The sequence below is a fragment of the Stenella coeruleoalba genome (assembly GCF_951394435.1).
Source record: "Stenella coeruleoalba genome assembly, chromosome: 4".
In the NCBI taxonomy this organism is placed as follows: domain Eukaryota; kingdom Metazoa; phylum Chordata; class Mammalia; order Artiodactyla; family Delphinidae; genus Stenella; species Stenella coeruleoalba.
In genome coordinates, this window is record NC_137149.1 from 70,754,627 (window position 1) to 70,772,277 (window position 17,651).

The following is a 17,651-nucleotide window of genomic DNA, read 5'->3' on the forward strand; positions in this document are numbered from 1 at the left end:
CAGACTCTAAGTCTATCCACCTCATTACAAATAGCTCAATTTCGTTTCTTTTTATGGCTGAGTAATATTCCATTGTATATATGTGCCACATCTTCTTTATAACTCTTTATCGGTGATAATTGAGGTCGTTTCCATAACGTTATACTGTTTTCTGAAGAAAGCATTCTTTATATTACCAATCAAACAGTGTAAGTAGGTGGTTAACGCCTGTATATGATCCCCAGAGCATGTAGTAAAGAGTACTTGTATTGGTTTTCAGCAGAGTGTTGTTAGAGACAGTGTCAGAGAGAGAGACTGTAAGAGAGCTTCAGCTACATGGATGAAAAGGTGTAAAAGTGAACTTAGGATGTGGTAGGCTAAAAAAAAATTAATATGTACTGTTTCTTATGTGAAACGGACAATAGCTTTACTAGAAAACAGAATACAAAGTTAGGCTTATGTAACTCGAACTTTTAGGTTGAGCCTCTTCAAAAGAAGGAATGTGATGGTGGAACTAAAACGATTTCTCCCTCTTCCTCCAAGAAGACGATTCAAACAATACTATTACTGCCTTCTTTATTTTAATAAAATTGAGATACAGAAAAAAGGCATTTGTGACTTCTTAAAGACAGGTATTCCCTTCTTACCGAATATCCACACGGTTTCTATAAAATTTGTATGTTTAGGTGAGCAATGTCAGGTTGACATAATTTTAGTTCCTTGAGAAAAGAAAATGCCTTTTTTTTTTTAACTTGGAAATAGATTCCACGTTGTGCCTAAGAAGACATACAGCATCAACATGGAAAGTTTGTAAATAATGTGGTGTTTTGTATTTGGAGCTTCTCCCACTCTTTTTTGTACATCTCTGGCTCCCTTTTGTAACTTTCTTCCTACCTATAGACAGGCACATCCTAGGTGAATAGTAATTGTCTGTTGAATGAATGAGTGATGACAACAATGATGTAAACAATGCAGACCTTATCTGTCTTGTATAGAGAGTCTATTGCTACATGAAGATTACTTCGTTGTGGTGGTATGATATGTCTGCCTTTCCTTCCATGATGTACTGAAAGTAGTTGCTTCCTTGGAACTAAATAGAGGAAGGAAAGAGTTTTAAATGTGGGACACAAAATCAAAAATTATACTCCTGGGAATTGTTGCTAGGTAAATCATTCAAAAGAAAGAACTAGCATCATATACAAAGTATGTGTATAAGATCATGACTCATAATAATAAAATAATTAAATGTCCAATGCTAGAGAAATGTTTAAGCAAAATACATCAATGGTATGAAATGTCAGGCTGTCATTAAAAATAGTATCTGTGGGGCTTCCCTGGTGGCGCAGTGGTTGAGAGTCCACCTGCCGATGCAGGGGACACAGGTTCGTGCCCTGGTCCGGGAAGATCCCACATGCGGCGGAGCGCCCAGGCCCGTGAGCCATGGCCGCTGAGCCTGCGCATCCGGAGCCTGTGCTCCGCAATGGGAGAGGCCGCAACAGTGAGGGGCCCACGTACCGCAAAAAAAAAAAAAAAAAAAAATAGTATCTATGTTAATAAATAGAAATGTGGAGGAAAACTTATGAACATTAAATGAAAACAAATAGAACACAGTGCTTTACATATCCTATGATTGCAACTAAATACAAATTATGTGGGAAGAAAATTGCTGGGTTGAAAATAAGAATTATGGACAGTTATTCAGGGGGTTCCTATGTGCCAGACTGTTTTAAGTGCATTGGATTAATTCACCTAATTCTCACAACAACTGCATGAGGTACAATAGCTTTAATAGAAAACTGCGTGCAGTTCTTCTTCTCATTTTACAGATGAGAGAACTGAGGCAGAGGTCTAAGTAATTTACCCAAAGTCACACGGCCAGGATGTGAATATAAAGTAGTATGGCTCTAGAGTTTGCAGCCTTAGCCATGCAAAGCTGCCAGGGAAAATAACATTTGAATCGTGGATCATTTTTTTTTAACTTCCTTGTATAATGTTTTAATGTTAATTTAACAGTGAGTAAAAACGTATTAAATTACAGAGTCAGAAAAAAAGGCACAGAAGTAAAACCAGATTATACTTAGAAGAGACAGATAAAAAGGTAAGATGAAGAAAATACTGAGTGAAACCATCTGGGTTTGGCCAGTTTATGTTTTGGATTAGAATCCAAATAGTGTTTCAAATGGGTCCAACATATCAACAAATTTATAGTTTATAAGGATTGAGATAAAATGAGCTATGTCACATAGAATGTTATATTCAGTATTATTAGTATGACTGAAAGTATATTCTGGCCTGGTGCCTTTTACTTACTGTTTCTTCTACCTAGAATGATCTATCCCTAGAACTTTTTGAATCTGCCTTCTTCTCAGTGGTGGCAGTTATGGAAATGTGACCATCACTGCATTAGCAGGAAGCTGAGAAAACATTGGTGAACAATCCCAACAAAACTCCCTGTTATGGTGGAACTTACATTCTGGTGGAAAAGTCAGTCATTTAAAAATGGATTGAGTAAAGTATAAAAACATTTTAAACAAGAGATTTTCATCATAAGTCACTATTTAGGACAATTATAAATGGGGGAGAGTAAGATATGGAAAGGGAGCTAAATTTTCTATGCTTCCCTCAAACTGGTAAAATGATGACATCAGTAGAAATTATGTAGATGTAATGTAAAACCTAGAGCAACCACTTAAAAAAGCTATAAAAAAAAAGATACACACAAAAACACCCTATATAAACTGAAGTAGAATTCTAAAAAATATCCCTCAACTGTTCATGGAGGATGTACTGAGATAATCATATCCTAGGCCATAAAACAAACCACAACAAATTTAAAATAATTGAAATCACACAGTGTATGTTCTCAGATCACAATAAAATCAAACCAGAAATCAGTAAGAAAGATTTCCAGCAAAACTCTCAAACCCCTAGAAAACAAACAACCTCCTTGTAAATAATCCATAGATCAAAGAGGAAGTCTTAAGGGAACACAAAAAATATTCTGAATGGAATAAAAACAAAAATACAACATATCAAAATTTGTGCACACAGCCAAATAGTGTTGAGAGAAAATTTTATAGCAGTAAATGCACACATTGGAAAAGAGGAAAAGTCTCAAATCAAAAATCTAAGCTCCCACTGCCAAGAACCTAGAAAAAGAGCAATATAAATCCAAACAGAAGGAAGGAAATAAAGATAAAAGCAGAAATCAATGTAATTCAAAACAGAAAAACAATGGAGAAAATCAATGAAAGATCTGGTTCTTTGAAAAGGTCAATAAAATTGTCAAACACCTAGCAAGGCTGTCAAAGATAAAAAGAGAGAAAACCCAAGTTACCAGTAACAGGAATGAACCGGGGACTGTAATTAAAGACCATTCAGACATCAAAAAGGTAATAAAGGAGTACTACAAACAACTCTGCACACAAAAATTTGACAATTCAGATGAGATAGACCAATTCCTTAAAAAGTACTGATTGGGAATTCCCTGGCAGTCCAGGGGTTAGGACTTGGTGCTTTCCCTGCTGGGGCCCAGGTTCCATTCCTGGTTGGGGAACTAAGATCCCATGAGGCAAAAAAAAAAAAAAAAAAAAAAATTAGCAAAAAGAATTTAGTAATACAAAAAAGGAATTATACACTATGATCAAGTGAAGTTTATTCCAGGAATGCAAGACTGGTTTGACATTTTAAAAAGAAAAACAAGAACTTTTGCATTGTGGAAAATATTTGGCAGTTCCTCAGAAGTTAAACATAGAATTACTATATGACCCAGCAATTCCACTTCTAGGTGTATACCCAAAAGAACTGAGAACAGGTACTAAAACAAATACTTGTCCACAAATGTTCATAGCACCATTATTTGAATAGCTATAAAGTGGAAACCACCCAAATGTCCTTTAGCTGATGAATGGATTATCAAAATGTATTATATCCATACAATGGAATACTATACTGTTAAAAGGAATGAATTACTGATACATGTTACAACATGGATGAACTTTGAAAACATTACACTAAGTGAAAGAAGCCAGACACAAAAGGCTACATGTTGTATTCATTTCATTTATATGAAATGTCCAGCATAGGAAAATCCATAGGGATAGAAAAGTAGATTACTGGTTGCCAAAGGTTGGAGATGGGGAGGAAATTTAGGACTAACTGCTAATATGTACAGGGTTTCTTTTGGAGGGGATGGAAATGTTGTGGAATTAGGTAGTAATGATGGTTACACAACATAGTGAATACAATAAAAAAAATCACTGAAGTATGCACTTCACAATGGAGAATTTTATGTTATATGAATATATATCTCAATTAAATAAAACTTTTTTCTTTCTGAAAGACCCTGTTAAGAGGATGAAAAGACAAGTTACAGACTGGAAGTAAATATCTGCAAACTGCATATCTAACAGAGACTAGTATTTAGACTATATAAAGAGCTCTCATAACTCAACAGTAAATAAACAATGCAATTAGAAAATGGGCAAGAGACATAAAAAGACATTTCACCAAAGAGCATATACAAATAGAAAATAAGCTCATGAAAAAATCTTCAAGATTATTAAATATTTGATAAATGCAAATTCAGATCACAATGAGATATCAGAATGACTAAAATAAAACAGCGACATCAAATGTAGGTGAGAATGTGGAGAAATTTGATCACTCTTACATTGCTGGTGGGAATGTAAAATGGTACAGCTACTCAGGAAAATGGTTGGGCACGTTCTTAAAAAAACTAAACATGTAACTATCATATGACCCAGAAATTGCACTTAGACATTTGTGCCAGAGAAATGAAAACTTAAGTTCACACAAAAACCTGTCCCCAAAGTTTATAGTAGCTTTCTTCATAATATTCAAAATGGGGGAAGACCCATATGTCCTTCAACAGGTGAATAGTTAAACAAACTGTAGTGTAACATAGGAATACTACTCAGCAACAAAAAATAAATAAAACAGTTGATTGAATGGCTGAACAAATCTCCAGCAAATTATGCTAAGTGAAAAAAAGCCAATAAAAATGGTTATGTACCATATGATTCCATTTATATAATATTCTAGAAATAAAATTATAGAAACAGAGAACAGATTAATGTTTACTGGGTGTTCATACAGGGGTGGTGGCAGAACAAAGTGGGTACACCTGTAAGAGGGCAATGTGAGGGAGCCTTATGGAGATGTAAATGTGTGTCTTGACCGTATCAATATCAGTATCCTAGCTGTGATACTGTACTATAATTTTGCAAGATGTTACCTTTGGGGGAAACTAGGAAATATGAGAACTCTCTGTATTTTTTTCTTCCACTTGCATTTGAATCTATAATTATCTCAAAGTTGAAAGTTTAACTAAAATTTTAATTAACAGCTGATAATGACAATAGCCCCCAATTTTTGAATACTTAATGCTAAATATGAAATCTAAGCACATGATTCTTTTAATCCTCCCAACAACCCTATGATACAGGCACAGTCTGAGGATCAGAGAACAGATAAGTAACTTGCCTAAGGTTACGTAGTTAATTGGTAGGGCTATGATTCAAATTCAGGAGGCCTGGCTCCAGAGCCTACAATCTTAACTTCGGTGCTGAAAACCAGTCAATTCCACATACTCAGGCTTCTCAGCTTTATAAATCTGTATCAATGTTCCTGCTCTGCAACAGTTGCCTGAGAATCAGTAGCTGCTGCCCCTCTAGGCAGGGCATTGTTATACATTTGTCAAAGTGTCCGCTACTCTGTCTTCAGTGGAGTCTATTTTATTATTCCCAGTTCACTTCATCCATTGATGTTACCCACCAGGTCCCGTAGACATTAACGTTTTTAGACCCTGGCATACATTATCTTGTGTGTCAAGCTGCGCAGCATGACCAAAAAGAACAAAAAACATAAAACATTACCTTGTGCCTGCAAAATGAAAAACTCATGGAGAAAAAAATTATTAAGACTACATTGATCGGAGATTGGCTCAGGACGGCAGAGTAGAAGGACGTGCGCTCACTCCCTCTTGCAAGAGCACCGGAATCACAACTAACTGCTGAACAATCATCGACAGGAAGACACTGGAACTCACCAAAAAAGATACCCCACATCCAAAGACAAAGGAGAAGCCACAGTGAGATGGTAGGAGGGGAGCAATCACAATAAAAGCAAATCCCATAACTGCTGGGTGGGTGAGTCACAAACTGGAGAAGACTTATACCACAGAAGTTCACCCACTGGAGTGAAGGTTCTGAGCCACAAATCAGGCTTCCCAACCTGGGGGTCTGGCAATGGGAGGAGGAATTCCTAGAGAATCAGACTTTAAAGGCTAGCAGGATTTGATTGCAGGACTTCAGCAGGACTGGGGGAAACAGAGACTCCACTTTTGGAGGGCACACACAAAGTAGTGTGTGCATCCGGAACCAGGGGAAGGAGGAGTGACCCCATAGGATACTGAACCAGACCTACCTGCTGGTGTTGGAGGGTCTCCTGCAGAGGTGGGGGTTGGCTGTGGCTCACCATGGGGACAAGGACACTGGCAGCAGAAGCTCTAGGAAGTACTCCTTGGCGTCTGCCCTCACAGAGTCCACCATTAGCCCCACCAAAGAGCTGGGTAGGCTCCAGTGTTGGGTTGCCTCAGGCCAGACAACCAACAGGGAGGGAACCCAGCCCTACCCATCAGCAGACAAGCTGACTAACGTTTTACTGAGCTCTGCCCACCAGAGCAACACCCAGCTCTATCTACCACCAGTCTCTCCCATCAGGAAACTTGCACAAGCCTCTTAGATAGCCTCATCTACCAGAAAGCAGACAGCAGAAACAAGAAGAACTACAATTCTGCAGGCTGTGGAACAAAAACCACATTCGCAGAAAGACAGACAAGATGAAAAGGCAGAGGGCTATGTACCAGATGAAGGAAAAAGATAAAACCCCAGAAAAACAACTAAATGAAGTGGAGATAGGCAACCTTCCAGATAAAGAATTCAGAATAACGATAGTGAAGATGATCAAGGACCTTGGAAAAAGAATGGAGGCAAAGATCGAGAAGATGCAAGAAATGTTTAACAAAGACCTAGAAGAATTAAGGAACAAACAAACAGATGAACAAATACAATAGCTGAAATGAAAAATATACTAGAAGGAATCAATAGCAGAATAACTGAGGCAGAAGAACAGGTAAGTGACCTGGAAGACACAATGGTGGAATTCACTGCCGTAGAACAGAATAAAGAAAAAAGAATGAAAAGAATGAAGACAGCCTAAGAGACCTCTGGGACTACATTAAATGCAACAACATTCACATTATAGGGGTCCCAGAAGGAGAAAACAGAGAGAAAGGACCCAAGAAAATATTTGAAGCGATTATAGTCGAAAACGTCCCTAACATGGGAAAGGAAATAGCCACCCAAGACCAGGAAGTGCAGAGAGTCCCAGGCAGGATAAACCCAAGGAGAATCACGCTGAGACATATAGTAATCAAATTGACAAAAATTAAAGACAAAAATTATTGAAAGCAACAAGGGAAAAATGACAAATAACATACAAGGGAACTCCCATAAGGTTAACAGCTGATTTCTCAGCAGAAAGTCTACAAGCCAGAAAGGAGTGGCATGATATATTTAAAGTGATGAAAGGGAAGAACCTACAACCAAGATTACTCTACACAGCAAGGATCTCATTCAGATTTGACGGAGAAATCAAAAGCTTATAGACAAGCAAAAGTTAAGAGAATTCAGCACCACCAAACCAGCTGTACAACAAATGCTAAAGGAACTTCTCTAAGTGGGAAACACAAGAGAAGAAAAGGACCTACAAAAACAAACCCATAACAGTTAAGAAAATGGTCATAGGAACATACATATCGATAATTACCTTAAACGTGAATGGATTAAATGCTGCAACTAAAAGAAAGACACAGGCTCACTGAATGGATACAAAAACAAGACCCATATATATGCTGTCTACAAGAGACCCACTTCAGACCTAGGGACACATACAGACTAAAAGTGAGAGGATGGAAAAATATATTCCATGCAAATGGAAATCAAAAGAAAGCTGGAGTAGCAATCCTCATATCAGATAAAATAGACTTTAAAATAAAGAATGTTACAAGAGACAAGGAAGGACACTACATAACGATCAAGGGATCAATCCAAGAAGAAGATACAACAATTATAAATATATATGCACCCAGCATAGGAGCACCTCAATACATCAGGCAACTGCTAACAGCTATAAAAGAGGAAATCAACAGTAACACAATAATATGGGGGGGAGGGGCTTTAACACCTCACACCAATGGACAGATCATCCAAACAAAATTAATAAGGAAACACAAGCTTTAAATGACACAATAGAACAGATAGATTTAATTGATATTTATAAGACATTCCATCCAAAAACAGCAGATTACACGTTCTTCTCAAGTGCGCACGGAACATTCTCCAGGATACATCTCAGGTCACAATCAAGCCTCAGTAAATTGAAATCATATCAAGCATCTTTTCCAACCACAATGCTATGAGATTAGAAATCAACTACAGGGGAAAAAAACATAAGAAACACAAACACATGGAGGCTAAACAATACATTACTAAATAACCAAGAGATCACTGAAGAAATCAAAGAGGAAATCAAAAAATACCTAGAGACAAATGCCAACGAAAACACAACGATCCAAAACGTATGGGATGCAGCAAAAGCAGTTCTAAGAGGGAAGTTTATAGCAATACAAGCCTACCTCAAGAAACAAGAAAAATCTCAAATAATTAACCTTACACCTAAAGGAAGTAGAGAAAGAAGAACAAACAACACCCAACGTTAGTAGAAGAAAAGAAATCATAAAGATCACAGCAGAAATAAATGGAGCAAAGATCAATAAAACTAAAACCTGGTTCTTTGAGAAGATAAACAAAATTGATAAACATTTAAGAAGACTCATCAAGAAAAAGAGGGAGAGGACTCAAATCAATAAAATTAGAAATGAAAAAGGAGAAGTTACAATGGACGACTCAGAAATACAAAGCGTCCTAAGAGACTACTACGAGCAACTCTATACCTGTAAAGTGGACAACCTGGAAGAAATGGACAAATTCTTAGAAAGGTATAACCTTCCAAGACTGAACCAGGAAGAAATAGAAATATGAACAGACCAATCACAAGTAATGAAATTGAAACTGTGATTAAAAATCTTCCAACAAACAAAATTCCAGGACAAGATGGCTTCACAGGTAAATTCTATCAAACATTTAGAAAAGAGTTAACACCCATACTTCTCAAACTGTTCCAAAAAACTGCAGGGGAAGGAACACTCCCAAACTCATTCTATAAGGCCACCATCACCCTGATACCAAAACCAGACAAAGATACTACAAAAAAAGAAAATTACAGACCAATATCACTGATGAATATAGATGCAAAAATCCTCAACAAGGAGCTTTGCTGGTGGCGCAGTGGTTGAGAGTCCGCCTGCCGATGCGGGGGACATGGGTTCGTGCCCTGGTCCAGGAAGATCCCACATGCCGCGGAGCGGCTGGGCCCGTGAACCGTGGCCGCTGAGCCTGCGCATCCTGACCTGTGTGCCGCAACGGGAGAGGCCACAACAGTGAGAGGACTGCGTAACGCAAAAAAAAAAAAAAAAAAATGGGCAGAAGACCTAAATAGACATTTCTCCAAAGAAGACATACAGAAGGCCAAGAAGCACATGAAAAGCTGTTCAGCATCACTAATTATTAGAGAAATGCAAATCAAAACTACAATGAGGTGCCACCTCACACCAGTTTAGAATGGGCATCATGAGAAAATCTACAAACAACAAATGCTGGAGAGGGTGTGGAGAAAAGGGAACCCTCTTGCATTGTTGGTGGGAATGTAAATTGATAAAGCCACTATGGAGAACAATATGGAGGTTCCTTAAAAAAAATCGAATTACCACATGACGCAGCAATCCCACTACTGGGCATATACCCAGAGAAAACCATAATTCAAAGACACATGCACCCCAATGTTCATTGCAGCACTATTTGCAATAGGCAGGTCATGGAAGCAACTTAAATGCCCATCGACAGATGAATGGATAAGGAGGATGTGGTACGTATATACAATGGAATATTAGCCATAAAATGGAATGAAATTGAGTCATTTGTACAGACGTAGATGGATCTAGAGACTGTCATACAGAGTGAAGTAAATCAGAAAGAGAAAAACAAATATCGTATATTAACACATTATGTGGAACCTAGAAAAATGGTAGAGATGAACCAGTTTTCAGGACAGAAATAGAGACACAGATGTAGAGAACAAACATATGGGCACCAAGGGGGAAAGTGGTGGGGGGGTGGGGGTGGGGGTGTGATGAATTGGGAGATTGGGATTGACATGTATACACTAATATGTATAAAATGGATAACTAATAACCTGCTGTATAAAAAAAAATAAATTTCAAAAATTCAAAAAATGAAAAAGACTACATTGATCTAAACCTAACAAAGTAGAACCATTAAAATTAATATGAAGTCTGAATTGTAAGATATTTTAAGGTAACTATAATAAAGCAAATGCCAATAAGTACTGCTAATATTACAGCATATGAAGTATTCCTTTAGGCCAGTTCTACTCATACTGTTAATTACTTAGTTCTTCCCTTTTCCAAACTACCTACTGTTACTCTTCTTTCCCTGCCTTACCCCACCATAGTAGCTGTCAGTGTCCCTCATATATCCTACCTGTTCCTCAGATACACAAGGTCATCCTCAGGCAACTTCTGCCTGAAACTTTCTCTTATAGGGAACAGGCCAGAAATGCCAGAAGAGTTAACGTCCCCAGGGAACTGCCACCAGCCATTGACAGATGAGGATTAGAGGATAAATACCCCAGTTTCCCTGCCCTTGGGTAGGACAACTCTGAGGCATATTCTAGTGGATTGAGGGCCAGTTGCCTTCAGAGATAACCTGTTCACTGATACACCCTTCCTTCATTTCTTTCCTTTCTTTGATTCCAAGTAAACCATTTGCAATAAAATCTTTGTCTTAGGTCTGATGAGCACCCACCCTAGCCTAAGACACCCATGCCAGGAAAGAAAGACCCAGCATGTTGTCTTTATCTTTTTTTTTTTCAGTACGCCGGCCTCTCACTGTTGTGGCCTCTCCTGTTGCGGAGCACAGGCTCCGGACACGCAGGCTCAGCAGCCATGGCTCACGGGCCCAGCCGCATGTGGGATCTTCCCGGACCGGGGCACAAACCCACGTCCCCTGCATCGGCAGGCGGACTCTCAACCACTGCGCCACCAGGGAAGCCCCTGTCTTTATCTTTTTTTAATCAAAAAATTAACATTTATTGGCACCACCTTCTTTTTACTTTTGAAAGAATTAAGACAAATGGAAGGATTTGGAGAATAATCATTTTTTACTTTCCAATTAAATAATTTTAAATTAAAAGGACATATTCAAGATATAAAAGAAATCACCAGCATGTTCTCTTTTTTTTTTCCTTTTTGGCCACACCATGCAGCATGCAGAACTTCCCCAGCCAGGGATTGAGCCCATGCCCCCTGCAGTGGAAGCACAGAGTCTTTACCACTGGACCACCACGTAAGTCCCCAGCATGTTGTCCTTAAAAATATAGCCTTGGGACTTCCCCAGTGGCGCAGTGGTTAAGAATCCGCCTGCCAGTACAGGGGACACGGGTTCGAGCCCTGGTCCAGGAAGATCCCACACAGTCCGGGAAGATCCCACATGCCACGGAGCAACTAAGCCTGTGCGCCACAACTACTGAGCCTGCGCTCTAGAGCCCTCAAGCCACATAGACTGAGCCCACATGCCACAGCTACTAAAGCCCGCACACCTAGAGCCCGTGCTCCTCAACAGAGAAGGCACTGCAAGGAGAAGCCTGTGCACCTCAATGAAGAGTAGTCCCCGCTCTCCACAACTAGAGAAAGCCCGCGTGCAGCAACGAAGAGCCAACGCAGCCAAAAATAAATAAATAAATTTATTTTTTAAAAAAAGAACTTCTTAAAATAAATAAATAAATAAAATATATATATATATATATATGGCCTCACCCAGGAGGAAAGTAAAGATTGGCTGTGTTTCCAGTCCATTGAAAAGGATTAACCTGGTTGGTTTTAGATGGAGAGATAAGGTCTAGTTTTTGACTTGAGAAGGGAAAAGGTGAGAGCAGAAGCATCTGAAATCCCAACTTGGTATTGTTTCTTCCTCACCTCTGAATTCATCCAAGTTTGAATTTCCAGTAAGTTTGCACTAATGAATTTGTTCTCTACTCTGGTGGTCCAGTTAACTCCTCCAAGGGCAACTATTGTGGACTGATAGTTGTACCAACCCCCCACCCATCCCGACCCTTGCCAAATTCATAGTTTTAAGCCCTAATCCCCAATGTGATTGTATTTGGAGTTAGGGCCTTTAGGAGGTAATTAAAGTTAAATGAGGTCATAAGGGTGGGCCCTAATCTAATAGGACTGGTGTCCATATAAGAAGAGGAGGACACACCAGGTGTGCCTGTGCACAGAGAAAAGGCCAGGTAAGAACACAGCAAGAAGGTGGCCTTGTGCAAGCCAAGGAGACGGACCTCAGGAGAAACCAGACCTGTCCACACCTTGATCTTAGACTTCTAGCCTCCAAAACTCTGAGAAAATAAATTTCTGTTATTTAAGCCACCCTGTCTTGGATTTTTTTATGGCAGTTGAGGCAAACTAATACAGCAACCCTCAACAAGTGGGGACAATATCTGATGTACATATGAATTTTTCCACCTCCAGTCCTTTGAGCAGACAATTCTGGAAGGCACTTAGCATGCTGCTCAGAAGGTTTTAGCCAAATCAAAGCCCTGTTGCCCAAAGCATTGACCTCCAAAACACACCTCATATTGGCTTTTCCTCCTTCTCTGCTTCAATCTCCCCACTATATTACTCTTGTTTTCTGCGGTCACTCTACACTGCCTATGTAGAAGTGCTTATCACAGCTCTGCTTTTGGGGGAACCCAAGCTAAGACAGGACCTGCCCCCAGTCTCAAAGTGGGATCTGGTTCTAGGAATGGCAGCTATCAGAGCCCCATTCATGTACTGCACTCTTTACCTCCAGGTAAATTCAGGAATGCACTAAGCAAAGGCCTACTTCATTCACCGCAGTCTTGAGCCCACCAGAGTATCAATGATCAGCACCTACAGAAGAAACAATGGAAGTGAAGTCAACAACCATCCTAGGACTAAGTTTGGGCCTCTTCCCACAGTTCCTCGGACAGTATAAGCCTGTGATTCTTGTATGATTCCGGGGGGGGGGGGGGGGGAGAAAAGGGGATTGAATAATAACTGAGATTTGATTTCCTGACAGATGAATAGATGAGGGGTCAACGCTGATGACGTTTGGTTTAGAAAAATAAGGACTATATGTTTTACACCCTGGTGTTAAGAACTCATTAATAGCTGCAACTGGTAGTGTTAGAAACAGATCAAGGCGTGTTCCACATCATCTTCCATCGGTACCCACCCAGAGGTGCTCAGCCAAATCAATTCCAAATTAAGGAGATTATGTACTACATGTATTTATAAAATGGAAGAAACATTTTTGCCTCTTCTGTTCTCTTTTCCCCCAGGAATAATTTAAATACAAAAGAAATAAAGACGTTACAAAGAACTCCCTTTTCCTGTGCTTGTTTTTCTAATATTGCATGTTATTTCATAACACTGATAACACAATATGAAGACCAAAAACAAGCTAGGCTTCTTTAGTTCAACTTAATTCTTTGCTTCTAAACAATGGTGGGATCAAAACCCAGTAGAAAATTTGGCCTACGAGACGCATTGCAGTTAAGGAGTCTACTAGAACTGACGGCAGCGCTCTTGGTCTTTTTCAAGAGGTAAAAATTAACATCTTTCTCTTTTTAAAAAAGAATTTCTTCCCCTCTTTGCTAATTTGGAGTTTCTCCATTTTGAAGTTTTCAGATCTGTACTAGAGATTGTCCTCTGTGGAATTTCTTCTTAACTGCCTGGAAGATTTCATGAAACTAGCACCCACTGTATATACCTTCGCCTTGCACCTAGCTGGGAGACTCTCATCAAATTACCAAGTAGGTGAATAAATAAATAAATTTCTCTGTAGAAGAAGATAGTTAATGAACTCATTTCTGTTTGCGAAATTGCCTTCATTCTCAGACTGTTTTTCTGCTCTTTATAATTTCCTGCATTGTTAACTTTAACAGAAAAAAAAAATGTCTTTAGTAGCACTCCTGTATCCTATTTAAACAGAAATTTCTTGACTGTCCTTCCATACTAATGCAACTCTAGTCTTCAGGGGTTGATAGAAACATTCAAAAGGACAGCTTAGCATATTACCAACACCTCCCACGGGTCCCTACTGTAGGCACTTTGATTAAGTGTCAGTAGTAACATAGAGAGGGTGACTGCTGCGGGTGTAGATAGAGAAGAAACTGTGTGGGGCAGAGAAGTTAGCTTCTCTCCTTCCTTGAATGAAAAGCTATCTCCTGATGGAATGGAGAAAATGAACCCTGTACTTAGTATGAAACAGAAAAATTAATGATTCACAATAAAACACAGAAAATCATACTCTAATATACATGTATCAATGGTTTTAGTCAAAGAATCTTAAGTAAACAGTCACCTTGATGTATAAAACAAACTTCAATTGCCATATTTACATATCTAAAGACTTACCTGTACTAATATATTTGTTAACACCCTCGTTTTTTTTGCCCCCCGCTTACATAAATCTACTTAATAAGGAAACTTCAGGAAACCGAAAGTGCAAAGATCTATTTCCTCCCTGTACCTCATCCGCCTTCAGCCCCTGGCTCCGCCCCAGCAGCCAGCACAGAGCTTCCCGCACAGCCCCCTGCTGGTGGTCATCAGATAAATCCTCCTCCTTGCCAGGCAGAGCTTTCTCTGGTGGCCCCAGGTGTAGCTCCCAGCATGCTGTGGGAGTGGACTGCTGGGATGGAACAGAGGTCTTCCCAGTGGTGTCTGTCCAGAGCAGCACCGTCCAGCTAAAATATAATGTGTGCCACAAATGCAGACCATATGTGTTATCAAAAATGTTCTAATAACCACATTGAAAAAAGTAAAAAGAGACAAGCAAAATTAATACGAATACATTTTACTTAACCCAGTTTATCCAAAACATCTTTTCGATGTGTGATCCATGCAAAAAACTATTAGTCAGACATTTTACATTCTTTTTTTCCTACTATGCTTTCAAAATTGGGTGTGTATTTCACATCACATTTTAATTTGGATTAGCCACTTCCAAGTATTCAATGGCTGTTTGGGCCTGATGGCCCCATATTGGACAGCATGGGTCCAGAGCATACTGTGGTAGTACGTTCACAGAGGGGTGGGCAGGGAAAATGTCACTGCCTTAAATACCCCAGGTATTACACTTTGGGAAACACTGCCCTTGGAGTTTTCACAGCCTGAGTTCATGATATTAAGGGATCCCTAGTCAGATTGTACTGAGTGAAATTCCTTGGTTAATCCTAAAACTGCCTACAATGTCCTCAGAAATGTTTCAGGGACCTCCAGACTAGGGATTGATTATCCCGTCTGAATTGCTACTCCTTTGGGCCATTGCTGAAACTATACAAAATTCTGCACCAGTGGCTGAAGAACACCTTAGTTAGGGGGTTTAACCTTTCCCCCTTTCTCCAGGCAATTTCTGTGATTTTATAATCAAAACTTCCAAAGCTGTTGATTGTCAATGAGCTGTCTCTGTAGTGTTTCTACTGTACTCTTAATACTGTTTTATTTTAGGCCATGTGCATAGTCAACATGGAGTGTGAAAAAGACTGTATAAATCATAGAGCCTTTTTAAAAAAACTATCCTCACTACATGTAAAAATAGCCTACCTTCTGTCATCTTGAGGGAGGATTGTTTAGTCACACAGCTCTGCTATCTGAATCCACTAGACTAGAGAAGCACTCAACTTTGTTTCTATTGACAATACAGGTCTGGCCTAAATATGCCAGTTCTAATTTTTTTTAATGTTTCTTAAAATAAATAAAACAATATTTAAATATAAAAAATAACTAGGTTTGAATTTTTTGGCATTTGTGGGCTAATGAATCATAAAGTCATAGAATTACATACCTTGAGGGAATTCCCTGGCAGTCCAGTGGTTAGGACTTAGCGCTTTCACTGCCGGGGAATCCTTGGTTGGGGAACTAAGGCCAAAAAAAAAAGAATTACATGTCTTTATAGAGGGTGAAAGGGTTAGTTAGACCCTCCAGGCAAAGCTCTCATATTGTAGATGATGACAGTTTTTCAAATAAATATCTAAAAGCCTTGATCTGGATTTTAATCCAAAGACTTTCAAAAATCAAGATGTTTCAAATCATTATATACGTAAGAAATGATCATAATTTTTAAAATCATAGAATTTAATTTATTTAATAATCATTTACTGGAAGTCTCCCATATACTAAGAAGCCTGGTAGATAAAGACAAATTATTTTATCCCTGTTTATATTTATTCCAATATATTATGATACTTTATGATAGAGGTTTATATAATTTGTAATGCTTTCAATAAACAACTGATAGTTTAGCTAACATATTATTGTTATTTATAATATATGAATATACTTTTTCTTTGTGGTTAACCACAATGTAAACATTGGCTAAATAACAAGCTAAAACTTTAGCCAGAGACATAAGAAACATTATAATAATATAGCAGAAGATATTTAATGACTGATAAAAGGAAAACTTCCTGACCAAGAAGGTTATTAGAGCACTAGAATGGCTTACCACAGAAGACTGGGATCATTATCTATAAATGTAGGTTATTTCTTCATTATTCAAGGTCTGCTCAAGGAAATGTACATGCAAGCAATGAAGAGACATTTCACTTTTACTTTTGGTAAATTCACTTTTTTTCCTACTTATGAAAGTAATCACAAGCATTTTGAAAACAGAAATAAAATCTCACTCATAATCCCTCCACTCTAAATGTAACCAAGATTAGCAAGTTAGTATTCCTCATCTCTGTCTTATTTTCTATACAGACATTTTCATTTTATATCGCTTTAATCAAGGTATAATTACATTTTTCCTATTATTTTCACATATTACAACATAACAATTTTACATGATATTACAACAACAAAACATGATATTCATGAGATATGTGATGGGATGATTCTATGAGGTGTTAGTCCATGTATTTTGTTCCCCAAACCTATGACCATCTCTCCCCTTTGGGCTGCAAAACAAGAGGCCACCATCTGGGTAGGGTCAAGACAGAGGTCAGTTCTGGGTGTGAGAAAAAAACACTGAATCCTAGCTTTCTAAGTTCAAAAGGAATGTCGAGATGTAAGGTCATTAAAAAAAAAGTTTTGAAAGAAAATGCAACAGAGAGGCCAGTTCCTTCCCCATCACCAAGATCCAAAATAGAAACACTCCTCAAACCTGGGGAGGGTGGGGAAGAAATGCAGAAGAACCCGTAGGGTTTAGAAGTTAGTCGGCCGCCCTCAACTCCTCACATCCCAGCTCCTGTGTGTGTTGGGTAAGGGAACAAAAAGCAGTGGAGCTGCCCTCAGGGAAGCTCAGGGGGCGTAGAGGAGAAGGGAATGTGCCTTAATGGTCCTGCCTGGGACTCTAGTAGTTTCGCCAAGACATGGTAGAGTTGAGGAGAAGGCTGGAAGCGGGCAGTGGGACCCTGACAGATCC

The 17,651-nt window shown here is 38.9% G+C and overlaps 1 long non-coding RNA gene across 1 annotated transcript in view; it reads left to right on the forward strand.

The window, feature by feature from the left end:
- LOC307186215 overlaps positions 1-17,651 on the forward strand; it is a 50,600-nt gene that overhangs the window by 2,457 nt on the left and 30,492 nt on the right. Inside the window, exon 2 of the long non-coding RNA XR_013828270.1 lies at positions 13,906-14,037. This is a non-coding gene — a long non-coding RNA (uncharacterized lncRNA). The remainder of the gene's footprint in view (positions 1-13,905; positions 14,038-17,651) is intronic.